Source organism: Theropithecus gelada, chromosome 6 (genome assembly GCF_003255815.1).
Source record: "Theropithecus gelada isolate Dixy chromosome 6, Tgel_1.0, whole genome shotgun sequence".
Classification (NCBI taxonomy): domain Eukaryota; kingdom Metazoa; phylum Chordata; class Mammalia; order Primates; family Cercopithecidae; genus Theropithecus; species Theropithecus gelada.
The window spans coordinates 93,387,592-93,404,996 of record NC_037673.1 but is presented as its reverse complement, the minus strand read 5'-3'; the positions used below and the strand labels follow the sequence as shown (position 1 = coordinate 93,404,996).

General features: G+C 37.2%; 1 long non-coding RNA gene across 1 annotated transcript in view; it reads right to left on the bottom strand.

Annotated features, from left to right (window-relative positions):
* Positions 1-4,580, bottom strand: part of LOC112626934 — an 81,723-nt gene extending 77,143 nt beyond the window's left edge. Inside the window, exon 1 of the long non-coding RNA XR_003119988.1 lies at positions 4,338-4,580. This is a non-coding gene — a long non-coding RNA (uncharacterized LOC112626934). The remainder of the gene's footprint in view (positions 1-4,337) is intronic.
* Between the last annotated feature and the right edge of the window lie 12,825 nt (positions 4,581-17,405).

The following is a 17,405-nucleotide window of genomic DNA, read 5'->3' as shown; positions in this document are numbered from 1 at the left end:
GCCACACCTGTCCCGTGACCAAGGTGAGAAGCCAGCCTGCCCCCACCCCACTCCATCCCACCCTCCCGGGTGTCTGTCTTGGTTTTAAGTCCCATCCTGTTGAAGCTCTTGGCTCCTCCTGTCTCAGCTGTGGTTACTCTTTTTTTTTTTTTTTTTTTTAATTTTTTTTTTTTTTTTTTTGAGACGGAGTCTCGCTGTGCTCCCAGGCTGGAGTGCAGTGGCGTGATCTTGGCTCACTGCAAGCTCCGCCTCCCGGGTTCATGCCATTCTCCCGCCTCAGCCTCCCAAGTAGCTGAGACTACAGGTGCCCGCCACCACGCCCGGCTAGTTTTTTGTGTTTTTAGTAGAGACGGGGTTTCACCATGTTAGCCAGGATAGTCTCAATCTCCTGACCTCATGATCCACCCGCCTCGGCCTCCCAAAGTGCTGGGATTACAGGCTTGAGCCACCGCGCCCGGCCGACCATAGATTTTGTAAGGCCCAGACTGGGAAGTTTTATACGGTCACTTCTGTTATATTCTGTTGGAAAAACAGATAACAAGGAAAGCCCAGATTCCAGTAGAGGGGAAATAGACTTCATAATTAATGAGGTCAAGGTAAAGTCACACTGCAAAATAGCCTATGGGATAACAAGTATTTTGGGAACCAATTTTGGAAACACACCTTCTGCCTTCAGTCCACAAAAAATGTCCTCTCTCATGAAAAACACACTCGTCACTTTCCCCCCAAATTTCATTCTATTACATCAGACCTAGGCTTGAGGACAATTTCTTTATCTAAATTGGGTCCAGGTGCAGATAAGTTTCTTCAGGTGTTATTCTTTGGGCACAGCATCTTATCTTCAGAGATGAATGGATAAAAAATTAAAAGACATTTTTCTTGACCCACACCCAATGTATATGGGGAAAATAGAGACAGAATAACCGCAACAGCCCCTGTCATTCAAAAAAAGAAGGAAAACAGGAAACTACACAGTAGTCAGTCATCCACAGCAATTTTGAAATCCACCTAGCGTATGTCGTCAACCCCTGCTGCTCTGGGGAAAATAAATGTACACTGATTAAAGTCCAGCTCTGCTCTCCAGAAGCGGGTCTCCTGGCAGTGTAGCTATACCATGTTGCTGTACCATGTTGTAAAAGACATTGCCCATATTTGCAGCTGAGTGATTTTCTCAACTTGTTTCCTATGTGTGAAAGTTTGGGGGCCCATAGGCCTCACTTCATTTTGAAATCTCTTGTCCATTTCAGTCCAAACTGGTACAGTTTCTATTAAAGATATGTGTCTTTCCTATACATCGAATTATAACCCCACTCCTTAGACAAAAGACATGTATGTGCCCCTCTGCTTCAGTTTGTGAATCAGGGTGTCATGGGACAAATCATTTCATATCCTTAGGTGCCCTTTATTCAAGCAGAGATCAAAGCAATATACCATTATTATTTTTTTTTTAATTTCTTCACAAAGCATCTTCCAGGAAGATCTTTGACTTAATATTGACCCCAAAGCCACATTTTACAGGCAGCGTCTTGGATTTAATTTTGGCTCTGCATCCATTTCCTAATTTGGAGACTATGCCAGCTGGAGGAGCTGGGAATGAGACATAGTTTTATTTTCTAACCTGGCACATCCTAAGTTAAAAATAGTTCCTGTAAATTCTGCTTGAATATGAAACAGGTCCTTTTTTGGTTGATTTCTCTCACTTTATAATGGACAATTAAAAGAGGTCAGTTAAAGTTTCCAACATTCTCCCTGGAAACTTCATTAGCCATATTCACTCAAAGGCTAGGCTTCTTGTGGGCTGCTCTTAGCCACTATCTGAGTGTGGTAGGGATACAAGGTAGGCCCCTCCATACAGTAACAAGTACATCTAAAATTAAAGAGTTGAAACTACAACCACTGTATTTTGTTTATGATTCTTTGGATTGGGATTTGGGGCAGAGCAGTGCTTCTGCTCCATGTATTTTGGTCTGGGATCAATCTCTCAGCTGGTAACTGGGCTGGGCAAAAAGATCCAGAAAGGCTTTGTCTGCGTTTGTCATCACCATGCTTCTTCATGTAGATTTTCTTTCTTTATGTGGCTGAAGTGATTTTCTTCATGGTCATCTCAGGGTATTTAGACTTCTTTAATGGCATCTCATTTCCAAAAAAAAAAAAAAAAAAAAAAAAGCCTTATTAGCAAATGATATGGAAAGAAATTGCATGATCTAAACCTCAGTCTCCTGTGTTACGCGTAGTCATTTTTGTTGCATTCTCGTGACCGAAGCAGGTAACACGGCCAGCGCAGATTTCTGCAGAGCGGAAATAAACTCCACATTTGATGGAGGCATGTGTGGCAAACATAAAAGTGAATTGCTCAGCTCTTCAGCAACAGGGAGAGTGATTGGTTGACATCTCCAGCTGTTGCACTCTGACTGTACCACCATAGTACACTCAAAGACCACACTTCCTGCTCTCTCAGCCAATGACTGAGAGTGGCAAGAACGCAGAGGCAGGCTCAACTTACAAGATGCAGAAATTCTTTAACTTGCTACTTTGTCCTGAGAGCTTCCCAAGAGCCTGGCATAATATTTCTAGGAACTATGCTGCCATCTGAGATGACCTATTCTGCCTTCCTTCCTTCCCTGTCTTCACAGAGGTCAGGCTTGTTTCATGGTCAGAAAACTCTTTGCACCTTATGTTCCTTCTTATCATTCCTGTTCCTCTAATGGGTGTTTTCCCCAATTAATGTTTTGCACCTCTAATCTTGGTATCTCCTTCTCAGGGGACCCAGACTAACCCAGCCTGAAAAGGTCACAACAGAGCATGTGGGATGAGACCCTGTTGTGGTCTGCACACTAAGAGAACCAAAGGTTTACCTGAAACCTCACAGTCAACATGCCCTGCCAATACAGAGAGCGGACTACCACAGAAGAAATCAATAACAGCAGAAAAGACCCATTAATCTACCTAATTTTTCATTCATAAACATGAATAAACAGCCAAACCCCACCAGACACTTGAAGTAGATCAGCATCAGAAAGGCAAGGTCTATGATAAACAAGATAAAATACTGTTTTCCAGAGGAAGTGGAGATGAGAATTTTCATCAGAATTTTTCTTTCCTGTGTATTGTTTTTGAAAACAATTAAGGATATACTTCTATAAACTGAAAAATAAATGAAGAGAAGCAGGGATAAATATTTTGGGGGAAAAAGGTTAGATCCCTTAAGGTGGCCTAGAAGGCCTTCTGCAGGAAGGGCCTGGATTCACTTTCCAGTCCTCAACCTCAGGGCTGGTCTCCATACATCCTGGTGCATGACCCTCATTAAGAGCTTACAGTTTTCTCCAAGATCAGGGCTGTTCTGGGTCTCAATGTCTCAGCTCCTCTCTCACGGTACATGTGCTCAGATACATATGTCTTGAAGTTGGAATTAGACAGTAAGCACTACACTCACTCAACTCTGTTTCTTCTTCTTCATCTTTTCCTCTCTTCTGGATATTGTAGAAATTTCTATACAAACCAGAATTCAGGAGACCACAGTATTCATTTATATTATATAACATTTTGTCTGAGACTTTAAAAATTGAATGTCATGATAAATGTATTCTCATGAACTCAAACTGTGAAGATTCAGTCTCTTCATCAGTAATATTGGTTTTATTTTATGTGTAAAAAAGCAGATCAATGTGGCTTCACAGATATTCAGCACTTGGGTTAGATTATCTTTTGTTTTTAACATTTTCTTATACTTCTTATCTCTATGGCATAAAAGTTGCCCTCCTGAATCAAGTTCCATCTACCATTTCCAGAATAGTTATTTTTTTTTCTGGTTCTTAGTAATACATTGGTTAGTTGGTTTATATTCCTAATGTTGGAAGGGAAACAATGTAAGCTTTTTATTTCTTTGACTACAAAAGGAAGTTAACTAGAGAAATGGAAATGGACAAATTATTCTAAGTCAAAAATAGGACAGTGGCTCATATTATTAGTATGACTTTAAGTCCTGTCAAATGAAAGTCTTCTCTAGGTATGTATTGTAAAGTGATGGACATAACATGAGGAAGTTACAGAGTGATAAGCTGGACAGCTAGAAGTATTTGAGTATTATTACTTTCCCCTTAAAAACTGGAAAAGTACCAAGACAGGCCATTAAAACAGGCAGAGTGAGAAAGAAATAAACCATTGTCTTTATAGAAATGCACATATTACTTTTGTGAATATTATTTTTAAAGTTGAAAGTAAAGAATATCAAAGAAAATGAGTAAAGACCAGCTGGACTTGGCAGAAGCCTAGGGATGTGCCTTCCTTCCATCTGAGATGAGGTTCCATTCTCCAGGAATGATGGCTGTCAATCTTACCTTTCTGGCTCTTTGTGTCCATCTTTCATATGGGGTTGAGACTATAAAATCGCCCAGAATCCTTGCAGTCCACAGTTTAAGAACATTATGAAAACTCCAGTTGGGCTGGATCTTTTCCTTTCATTTATTTCAAAGCTATAGTTAGATTCATGTAGGTGCCATTCGAAAATGCAGTCTATTCAACCCATACATATGAAATCAGCAGAGTGCCTCTAGCAACCACACTGCGGTAACCATACTGTCCACAATCTCAATTCAAATTCCAATGTTATGCTCAGACAAAAAGTGCTCTTCTTTTTTGCACTTAAATATAAGAGCAAACCGGTAGAGTGGGAAAGAACATGTTTATAAGCCTAAAAAATCCTCTTATTGTTCTAATTAGCATATATACATAAACATGAATTCATCTCAATGTGTGACACCTAATTTATGAGTAAAAATGCTATGTGAAAGTTCCAAATACTTATTCAAGTGAAATGTTTTACATATTGATACATTTTATTGTTTTTTACTTATTCATGTATAAGTGATTTGGAAAATGATTTGGAAAACATTCAGCATCTTAATGGAAATAAATACCAGAGTTTTGCCTACAGGGATGATTTTATATTGACAGAAAAAGAGAGAGGAAGGAAAGGGGAGAGGAGGAGGAAGGATGTGAGAGGAGGCAAGGAAATGGAAGGCAAAACTGCAGTGCCTGAAGCAAGTCTGTCATGATTCTTATTCCCACATAATTTTAAAAAGCACTAACAGTTGTGCTTTGTTATTCAATAACATAATTACTTTACAATTACCTGTATTCTAATTTTACCTCGAAAGAGTGTGTAACTAAAAGAAACAAGGGTGGCATTGGTGAAAATAACACAAAAATATACATTTTAAAAATATTAGATACATTTGAAATCAAAGAAGTGAAAATGCTTAAGAAATCTGTTTATGCACCAAAATCTATGTGCATGAGAGCACATGTGAAAAATAAGGCTGTGATTCCAAGTTGTGGTTTAACATCCAGAATTTTATAAGGTTATTAAGTTGTACCACAGTATTATTAATACCAAAGGTCTATTAATTACTGACCTTTGCCACAGAAATTTGGCATGAACTGTTCTCTTCAGGAAATGGATACAGCAAGAGACCCTCTGGTTTCTGTTAGATTTATACAGAATATTGAGCTGATCAAGTCATGTTTATGGTAACTGTCCAAATAAAGACTATAGAAAAATATGATAAATTGGCCTTAAAGTGGAAAGTCTGAGTGATATTGATTAAGTGGCCTGAAAATTTAATTTCAATTAAACCATTCTTAATGAACTTCCTGGAGATTAGGCAGTTCTTTGCTTTGTTTACCCTATTAGTGTAAGAAAACTAGGAAAATGCCATAATGATACAGGAAATGCCGAACATACCATAATAGAAGACATAGACTCTGGATGAGATTTTTTATATGGTATCATTTTTCTGCTTTACATTTTTCAACAGTAAACTTGGCATCTGTCCAATACTTATGATGTTTTATGTATGTGCAAAATCATTCCATTCTCAAAAGTATCCCATGAGCCTGCCAGCATTATTATCCCTGTCTTTTATATAAAAACACTGTGGTATGGAGAGGAAAACAACTTGTCACTAGTCACACAGCCTCCCAGTAGCTTTGTCCGACATATCTTTCATAACACACAAGGCCCATTCTGATGTGGTCTCTGGTATATATATAATTTTTCTGGTACATATATGTGGCCTCTGGTCTCCTCAAGAGCCAGGCTTCCCTTCTTTTAAAACCCTGCCGATCACCATGCTGAATTTCTTCAGTTCTTTGAACAAGTGATACCCTATTGGAGAATAATAAATTATTTCTGCCTTCATCTTGCAATGGTTATAATAATATTGAATAATTGTTCGCTATGAAATAATACCAGATGGATTTGTCTTTCTATATAGCAACTTTCAATTAATAGGTCAGTATTATTATGTGGTCCCCTCCTTACCATGCTGAGATATAATAGTATAAAATTAATTAAGTAGCACATATTTAGAAAAAATATAGAAAAAGGAACATTTCCATTTTCTTGAGTGAGTTGCAAATAACTCTACCAATCCAAAGTGTGAAAGAAAGCATTAACTGATGTTTATCAAGCCTCTAGACATCAAAAGAAAGTTTAATGTATGGAAGAAGAATTAAAAGACTAACTAGATCTCTGGAAGCAAAATATATCCTAGCAATTCCCAGACATAATTTATCATGAGTATCATGCATGACTTATAGAAATGTTAATAGAATAAACTGATTTCTGATTGCACCAGCAAGCCTACTTATAGAATCAGATACCTTTAAATGTTTTAATATCTATGGCTGATGTATGTCAACTTCCTAGAAACAATTTCAAGTTAACAAGTATTTGTATGAAAGACCTCTATATTCTAGGATAATATGTCCAGAAAAGGCGGCCAGTACTCCGAGAAAGACAATATTCAAGAATAGCTGCACATAATAATAAGTCATCACCAATATGCTACATCAATTATTTTGGCTTAACTGAGTCATCTTCCTCTATCTCCCGAAAATGAAGAGATATTGGCAGTGACTAGAATGACTCATAACCACAATAACAAATTTCACAAACATTCTCAAGAGCTTGAGCCACAATTCATAAGATAACAGCTATTAACATGTAAACCAACAGTCCCTTATAACAGAGAAGCCAGATTGTAAAAAGAAGCTGAATTATACAACATTCTACTAGTCAATACATAAATGTTTACAAGTATCACTTTGGCTGTTTAGTTAATCATTGCTTTAGTTTCAAGATGAGTCTTTCACTTTTCAATCTTGAATTAGGAAATCCTTTCATTCTCTTTTATTCTTTTCTGAAATATCCTTTTAAAATGGTTTTCCTAGTGGTTTAAATTCTGATATTTTATATATTTCTTGGGTTTGCAGTCTTAAATATTTGAAGACATTACTCTACACTTGGTCTAAGAAGTTTCCACCTAAGAAGGGACATATTTATTTCAATTTAAAATAATTCTTTAGAATCCAAAGACATAATTGAAATTATTTCACATGGGAGGAAACAAAACCTCTGTCTAATATATTAAATCTATATTCACCATATTTTCTTCAAAACATCTAAATTATTATGTATTTTAAAACATTTAAAATCAAGGAAATCTGTAGTGAATTAAACATTTTTCCCATTTTTTTCTGGATCTAAGAAGTTTTTATTTGATAAAATAACACTGCAATAAACCAAATCAAATATGGGCATTTCTATACAATATCACATTTTTAATTTTTAAAATCAAACTTTTAATTTTAAAAATGTATACTTTTGTATATACATAGTATTAAAATAATCAAAGTTATAAATGAAAAAGTCTGTTCAGATTAAAAATGGGTAGGATAGAACCAATATACAACCTAGTAATAATATTAATTCCTACATATGGGCTTCCCTACATATAGTCCACTTCTCCTTCCAAATCCAAATCCTTCCAAATCTATCAAGCATGTATCCTGGGAAGCTGATTGACATAGATGACACAAATGGTTTTCTTTACCCCGTGGCTTCCTCAGTAGTAGGCACTGGCAGGAGAATAGTGGAGGGTAACTATGATAATTTGAATGATGTCCCCTCAAAAATATCCATATTCAAATCCTCAGAATATATGAATGTTACCTTACATGGCAAAGCAGACTTCGTAGCTATGATTAAGTTAATGGTTTTTGATATGGAGAAATTATTCTGCATTACCTAGTGGGCACAATCTAGTCATAAGTTTCCTTACAAGAGGGAGGTAGGAGGGTCAGAGTCAGAGAGAGAGTGAGAAAGAAGGTGTTGTGAGGATGAAAGCAGAAGTCACATCAGGGAGAGACATGAAGATGCTACACTTCTGGCTTTGGAGATAGAGAAAGGGAGCATAAGCCAAAGAATGCAGGTGTCCTCTAGAAGCTGGAAAAGGAAAGGAAGCAGATTGGCTCCTGGAGTCTCCAGAAGGAGCACAGCCCAGCCCTGTAACACCCTGACTTTTAGCCCACTGAGACCCATGGGGGAGTTTTGACCATCAAGAACTGTAAAGTAATAAATGTTTGTTGCTGTCAGCCACTAAGTTTGTGAATACTTATTACAGCAATACCAGGAAACTAATACATAGAGTAAACACAGAGTAGTCCTTCCCTCAGCCCCTTGTCTGCAGATTAACCATGAGCTGAACAAGTTCCTCTACTGAAGGCCAGCTCTGGTCAAGTGGCCCTCTCCATGCAGATAGCTTCTCTGGGATCTGCAATCGCTCTATCCCTCCATTTTTAGGCGTCAGGGCCACCTGCACTTGTTAGTTTCTAATTAATCCCTTGTTAGTTTCATTAATCCCTGCCCAAACCTATGTAAGTAAGCAAACTGTCTAATTACCTGAATTTCAGTGTGAGATGTTTCCTGCTGAGACTCTGAGATCCTGCAATATGCAACCAAGCCTTGAATAGAAACTCACTCAGAGTTAGTCCTGCCAAGTATTCCTCTATGTACTTTATTTATGTGTGCATTATGTCTCACTTTTCATGGGATTCCATATTCATCTGTTCAAATTCATTCATTTAACATGTATTTTGGATTGCCAACTATGTGCCAGCCTTCATGCTAGTTAGTGGACATACAATGTTGAGCAAAAGTAGGCAAGAAATTGCCCTAATACAGCTTACAACTGTATAGAGGAAGGCAGACATTAATGAATGAATCACAAAATAAGTGTAATATTGTATAAGTGCAATGAAAGAGAAGTGTTATAAGAACTTAGAAAGAATTTTCCTAGCCAGGAAAGCCAGGTAAGATTTATGTGAGGAGGTAACATGTAATTGAAAAGCTTAGGATAAAGAGGAGGAGGAGGAGGAGGAAGGACCACATTAGGCAAGGTGAAAATATGTGCCAGATCCCTATAGCAGGAAGGAACATGGTATCAGGTCACGAAAAACAGAGTGCAGTGGATGAGACAGGCAGTGAGACAGATATATGACCAGAAAATGTGAAGAGGCCAGACTATCAATGTTTATGTTAATGAGTTTTCTGGTAAGTGTATATGTAATGGGAGTGGGGCAGATGGGTAGCAGTTTGATATGTTTGATAAGGCCTGCTTCATGTTTTCAAAATATCATTCTGAAAGAAAAGTAGAAAACTCTTTGGAAGTAAATAGAGTACATTCATTTATACATTCATTTAGTCATCAACAAACATAATTGAGATTTTCTTAAGTAGTAAGCACTCTTGTAGTTATTGGTAATATAAGGAGGAACTGGGCTGTCAAGAGTCCAGCCTTATAAAGCTGAAATTCTAACGAAGGAGACAGATACTTTGACAAGTATGTATTGAGTAGATACTATATACCAGTGAGTGCTCTAGGTACTCAGGATAAATCAGTGATCAACACAACAGAAAACCTGCCCCCACTGAGTGAACATTCTAGTAACAATAAAAGAATACAGGTTATCATATGATGTAATATTAGAATTCATGTACAGAGAAGTGGTACAAAGGAAAAAAAGATAATATTATAAGGTGTACTTATAAGGGTGGACATAGAGGATGTGCTGGAGTAGAAAAGGTAGCAGGCGATTACACCATCCAAATAAAATAGGGAGTACCTGGAACAATAGTTTGAATGACATGAACATAGAGTGAAGTAGTTTGATTCAATAAACATTTGAATTTTTGCTGAGTTGGCAGCAGCTCTGGTATGAGAGTGAATAAACAGGAGGCTTTGAATATGACTGCTAGATGTTTGGGGCGATGCCATTCACAAAGATACAGAATACTGGAAAAAGGCTAGGTTTGCATGAGAACATCATGTGTTTATTTTTCTATGTGTTTAATTTGCACAACCTAGTTGTATACACAGATTTATTGTTTGGAAAATAGGTCTGGTCCAGAGAGATGAATTTGTGAATGTTCTCATCTAAGTAGTAAATGAATCCAGAAGAATAAAGATCATCAGCGGAGAAGCTATACATTGAGATAGATTTTTATCTTGAGTAACTACACATTTAATTTTGAAATAAAGAAGGACAAATTTCCTAAGAAGCCAGGAAGGTACAGTCGCAGAAGAAGGAGAGAACAGTGTCATGAAATTCCTGAGAAGAAAGGGCTATTAATCTATCTGTCCTTCTGGGATCGTGGTTCATTGAAGATAAGTTTAGGTAATTCATTTTCATATCATTCCCCAGCTGCAGACACATGGCACAGGGGTATGCACATAGAAGATATTTTTAAAAAATTATTTAAATACACGAGTCACTATGTCTATTTACTCTAACCGATTGGTGCCTATACAGGAACGCTTCCCTTCTGGTGGTACCAACCAGGCATGCATGTGGCAGGCTCTCTCTCACTTCCTCTCTGCATTTTTCTATTATAGAGTGAAAAATAAAATAAATGTAAGCAACATTAAATATTTATAAAAATGAACATCCAGCAAGTCATTAAATGAAATAATCATTTTTGTTTTAAATAATTTGCTGCTTTCTAAGTCAGCATAGGCAATGAACTGAATATTTGTGACCCCTCCAAAATGTATATACATATAAATTCTACCTCCCAATGTAATATATTAAGAGGTGAGGACTTTGGGAGGTAATTAGGACATGAGGGTGGAGCCCTCCTGGTACATCGATACTCTTATAAAAGAGACCACAGAGAGAGTTTGCACTCTCTTTCTACCAGATAAAAAGATACAACAAGAAGTCAGTAGCCTGTAACCAGAAAAGGACCTTTGCCAGAATTCAATTATGCTGACACTCTGATCTCGGGCTTATCAGCCTCCCTGCCTCCAGAACTATAAGAAATAAACTTCTGTTGTTTAAACCCACAGCGACTAAAACAGCAATACAGAGACACTTTAATAATAGTAAAGCAGCTTCCCCAATCACCATTCCAGAATTGCGAACAAGCTGAAATTTCAATAAAGGCAGACTGTCCTTATGGTTCTTAAACATATGCTTTAGAATTGCTCTAAATTCCAACCAAATTAGATAAAGGCCTACCTTAGAATGCTAATGTCATAACTACATCTCTGAATACTCTTTAAATCGAAATATCTATTTACCCATCTATGTTCATGAATTGTTACAAATAAAAAATAAATCTGTAATCTAGGCCAATGAATAACATACATTTTGTTCACATAGTTAAAAGGATGAAAAAGTAAACAAGGAAAGCAGCATGAATTCCTACATACAGAGGACAGAAAGGAGTGAGAATTTGGGCAGTAAATCTCCATTTGAATGAATTATTTGCTTAATTTACCCAGACATAAGTCAGTTAGATAGCTTTTTCAAAGAGCAGGAAAAAAAATTAGGTATAAGATTCCTGTCAAGTGCATCTTCAGTCAATTCCTGGATGTTTTCATGAGATATTTTGCAACCTACTTTCTTGTTTTAATTTAATTTTGTTGCTCAGAATCTCAGATCAGATTTAATCAAGATTTTTATGTCTTATTTATGGAAAGAAAGGGTGAGCCAATTTTTATAAACATTCCATCAATAGCCAGCCTAAGTTACCCTAAGGACTGAGAAATATGAGATTTTTGTGTCCATATGGGAAACTGAATGGCCCTAATCAGAAATGGTTTCATCAGACTAAAATTTAAATTGGCTAGAAGGGATAAAATTGATAAGGTCATAGACCAATTCCACGCATTTTCAGTCCACATATTTCAAACTGTAGTAAATAAATAGGTCTTTAAGCTGGTGCTTGCATCAAGTAAAGAGCAAGATTGTTAGTTAATTTAAAAAAAAATGCTGACTACTTATAACTCAGAGTGTTCTAAATACATAACGAGGATTTGTTTTGAGCAGATATAGTAAGACACACAGACACAAAAACCATTGCCACGAAGGAAGAAGTTGTTATTACAGTCACAGTCTCCTAGAAACATGAGGCATGGTGCACCTGCAGAGCCACACAGGGAAGCACTGAAGGGAGATGAGCAAGTGAAGAGAGAAGGGGATTTTGTGGGAGAAGCCTTTGTTGTGGTTCCTACTTTTCAAGGGAAGGAATGGACCGAGCAGACTAAACACATGTTAAAATTTACCATCAGTGACAGACTGAATTAAGAAAATGTGGCACATACACACTATGGAATACGATGCAGTCATAAAAAAGGATGAGTTCGTGTCCTTTATAGGGACATGGATGCAGCTGGAAACCATCATTCTCAGCAAACTATAACAAGAACAGAAAACCAAACACTGCATGTTCTCACTCATAGGTGGGAATTGAACAATGAGATCACTTGGACACAGGAAGGGGAACATCACACACTGGGGCCTATTGTGGGAAGGAGGGAGGGGGGAGGGATAGCATTAGGAGATATACTTAATGTAAATGACGAGTTAATGGGTGCAGCACACCAACATGGCACATGTATACATATGTAACAAATCTGCACGTTGTGCACATGTACCCTAGAACTTAAAGTATAATAATTAAACAAAAAATTAAGATTGGATGACTTGAATGATTTCTGTAGAAGTCTGAGAAAAGGAGATGGGTGGGGATGTGAATTCAGGGTGGATTGGCTCGCATATCAAAGGTACATTGGCAGGCAAGTTGTTTGTTATCTCTAGGAAGCAGTTAATCCTGGGAGAGGCAATTTTCTGTGTTTGCCAGGCTTCAAATGCCAGAGCACCAGGGATACCGAAAATGAGAAAATATACTTAAGACACAGAGATAAGAAAGAAAAGGAAGATCCTCTTTGCTCCATACCCAAGAAAATATACTTTGGCATAAAATCCAAAAATTGAGATGAAGAATAAGGGCATATCAGAATGTCCATATCTGGCCATTTGTGGTGGCACACGCCTATAATCCCAGCACTTTGGGAGGCTGATGTGGGAGAATCACTTGTACCCAGGAGTTCAAGACCAGCCTGGCCAACATGGTGAAACCTCCCCACATCTACAAAAAAATTCAAAAATTAGCCAGTTATGGTGGCATGCACCTGTAGTCCCAGCCACTCGGGAGACTGAGGTGGGAGGATTACTTGAGCCCAGGGAGGGGGAGGTTGCAGTGAGCCGAGATTACGCCACTGTACTCCAACCTGTCCAACCTGGGTGACACAGAGAGACCCTGCCTCAAAAAAAAAAAAAAAAAAAAAAAAGAATGAAAAAAAGAAAGGAAAGGAAAGGAAAGGAAAGGAAAAGAAAAGAAAAAAGAAAGGAAAGGAAAGGAAAAGAAAAGAAAAGAAAAGAAAAGAAAAGAAAAGAAAAGAAAAAGAAAATGTCCATATCTGAGAAAGCATTTTCTGTGGCTACCTTGTCTCCTAAATTTTGTTCCTTGATTTCCACTCATACTGGTGACCCCAAACTCTAATCTTTGTCTCTTCAGCCCAGCAAGAATGCACTGCCAAGCTTAAACATTGTCCCCCTTGCCTCCAGAAACTCTAAAATACTTTCAGGAGAAAAATCATAATAAATATGAAGCTCACCTAATGCACTTTACACTCTTTGAAGGATTACAGCCCTGTTTTTCTGTCTTATTATCCTTTGAAGTCGAACAATTATTTTCTTTTGGTCTTATTTTCTTGTCCAGCTTTCATAATTTGCTATCATACATAAGTTAGTTCATTTTGACTTCTCATCTTCCTTTTTGAAAGACATTTTTCATTGGATATGATATTCTAGGTTATTTTCTTTCAATACTTTGCAGATATTATTCCAGCATTTTCTGCTTTCATTGTTTCATTGGAGTAGTCAGTTGTTGGGACAATTATTACTTCTTTGAAAATAGTTTTTTTTTTTCTCTACTTCTTTTAATGTCTATTCTTTCTCTTTCCTCCCCAGGAGTTTTACTATGAAGTGCTAAGGTATGGATTTCTTTTTACTTGTATTTCTTCTGATCTTTTAGGTCTTCTTCAATCTGTATCTTGAAATCTTTCTTCATTTTTAGCAATTATCTTCTCAAATATTCATTCTATCATTTTCTCTCCTCTCCTCCTAGAACTCCATTTACGTGCATGTTAGACCTCTCGGCAACTTTTACTTTTTCTTTTCTCTATTTTCCATTATTTTGTCTCCCTGTACTTCATTCTATCAATTTTCCTCAGTTTTGTGTTTCAGCAATTTCTAACCTGTTATTAACTTTATCAGTTAAATTATTTCTTTTGGTTATTTCATTTCTTTTAGTTCTAGAATATGTATTTGTTTCACATTGCATTTTTTTGTTCTCTACTGAAATTCTCAGATTTGTCTTTTAAGGCCTTTTTCATATTAAGCTAGTTATTCTAAAGTCTGTAACTGATAATTACATTATCTGAATCCTCTGTGTCATTCTTTATGATTGTACTTGTTTCTCTTGATTTTCTCACATGATGGCTTCTTTCCTTACAGGCCTCATATTTTTTTTATTAAGTGCTTGATATTGCATACAATTAATTAGAAAAGTAATTTTTGAATCCCAGGTCAATGTTTTCTGCCTTCTTGAGAAGATTTATATTTGCATCTGACAGATGTTCAAGAGTCCTAGTAATCTGGAATCACACAATCGATTTCAAACATCGAGATGGTTGAACTGTGAGATTTAGTGCTCATATGGGCTGGCATATTTCCACTTTTCCTCTAAATAATAGACATCTCAAAGGGAAAAGCTGTTTCAAATATTATGCTCATCTATCTATGCTTTGTTCTTCTCTAGACCTTAATTCTGTTGCCTTGCTGGATTTCTTATGCTTCGAGCAGCTATTTTAAATATGTTTTATTTAGTTTTTATAGTTGTTCTCTGTGACTGGACTAGTTTGATTTGCCAAGTAATAACTGGAATTATGGGGTATGTTCATTTCTCATGGCGTCCTCAGAGCCAAGTACTGATCATTTCCCTGGTACCCAATGTATATTTGAAATGGCTATATTTAGAAGCTGGCAAAATCCTCACAAGGCAAAATCTTGACCTGCTGGGTAAGAGCCATGTAAAAACCCCTGAAATGCCTTCCCTCTGGTAAGGTAGTGATACAATAATGTGTCATGGAGCAATGCAGGTATTAATGCTCTTCTCAAAGACTTTAATATAGCAGTAGTAGCCCCATTCAATTTACCAGCCTGGTCAGTCTAAAAATTTAATGAATCATGGTGGATAATAGTAACCTACTGCAAACTTAACCAATTGGTAGCCCCAGCAGCCACTGCTGTGTTAGATGTGGTATCTCTTCTAGAACAAATTAATACAATTTTGTTTACTTAGTATGTGGCTATTGATCTAATGAGTACTTTCTTTCCTATAACCATTAAAAGAAAAAAATCACAATCTTCTGCATTCACCTGGGAGAGATGACTACATATATTTCTGGTTTTCCTGAAGACTATATTATTTCTCTTGGTCTCTATTAGAATTTTGTATGAAGGAACAAGAACTATCTGGGCATCCAAATGAAAATAATCCATTCACTAGATAATATATTAATCACTATATTGATGGTATTATGTAATTGGTCCTGATGAACAAGACATGGCAAGTCCTCTAAATACCTTGATAAGACACATGCATTCTAAAGAATGAGAGGTAAGCACTGCAAGAATTTACAACCCTGGCACATCAATGCAGCCGAAGCAAAAGATGTTTTGTGCCTTGCACCTCATGTAACTAAGAAGGAAGCAGAACACTCTGAGATTTGGAGACAGCATATATTGCAGTTGGAAATACTGCCCTAACCTGTTTGTTGGATGAGACAGAGGGTCCTGATTTTGTGTGGGTCCAGAACAGGGCTCTGCCATTTAGGGCATATGACTTGAAGGTCCCATGATAATACATGTATCTGAGGTGGAAAAAGGACCATGTGGAGGCTCAGGCAAATCCTAATAGAAGATCTGCAATACAATCACTTGGATCCTGTAGCAAAACCATGCCATCCACAGTAGATAACTCTACATTATTTTAAAAATAGCTTTTGTTTTGCTAATGATCTCTGATAGAAGTTGACTGATCAAAGGACATTGAGCAACTATGCAGCCGGGACTATTCATTATGAAGTAGGTATTATCAAACCCTCCAGGTCACAAGGTCAGGGATGGGGAGATACTGTGCAACAATCTATCATGATATGTAAATGATATATCTAGAATTATGATTAATTCTAGAGAGCTTAAGTAAGATGTAACACAGGAGGCCAGAACCCACCATGTTTTTACTACTCTTTCACTGATGCTTCTCTCAGCTCGTGGCCCTAAGGGAGTTTCCCTCTGATGAGCTTACCAAGGAGGAAAGAGCCCAATCTTAGTTCATGGAAGGATCTGCTTGGCATGTGAGTGCAAGCCAAAAATGAACTGTTCCTGGACAAAACCCCCATTTAGGAGTGGCCTGAAGGACCACAGTGAAGAAAAGACCTTCCAAAGGGTTGAGTTTGGACAGTAAATCAGGTCATCCACTTTATTTGGAGAAAGAAGTGGCCAAGGTATACTCAGATTCATGAGCAATGGCAAATGCCTTAGACAGTTGACCAGAAACTTGGAAGGAATAATATTGAAAGACTGGGGAGAGACATGGATGGAACTATGGGAGTGGGTACAAAATGTGAGTGTTTTTCCATGAAAGACTATCATAAGAAGAAGAGTCACCAAACAAACAGGTTGATAGAATGAGTTTACCAGCCCTATGCCCCTCTTTCCTCCTCTTTTTCTGAAGAGTAGAGAGAACTTAGACAATAAATTATGTCAATAAAAATCTTCACCTCATATTCTGACCTATGCCAGGGTAGATAAAACCACCCGACTGTCAAATAAAGATGAAAAACTACTTCTCTTGGACAAAAATTTGAGGAGTAAAATAATTCTCCAAGAATTTGGGGCCATCAGCCTTCCTTCATATGGGCTCAAAATTTATACACATATTATCTTTATATGGAAGAATCCCAAAATAAATATCAAAAAATTCATTGTATGTAATCCAGGTTGGTAATAGTTCCATGTGCCTCAGCCCTTTTAAATACAAAAACAAATTCTTTCTGCAACGATGTATGCTCAATCAAGGTCTAATATTTTTTCCACATTAAAAACCTGATGACTAGGAACTCATGATCTCCAATAACGAAACACATGAA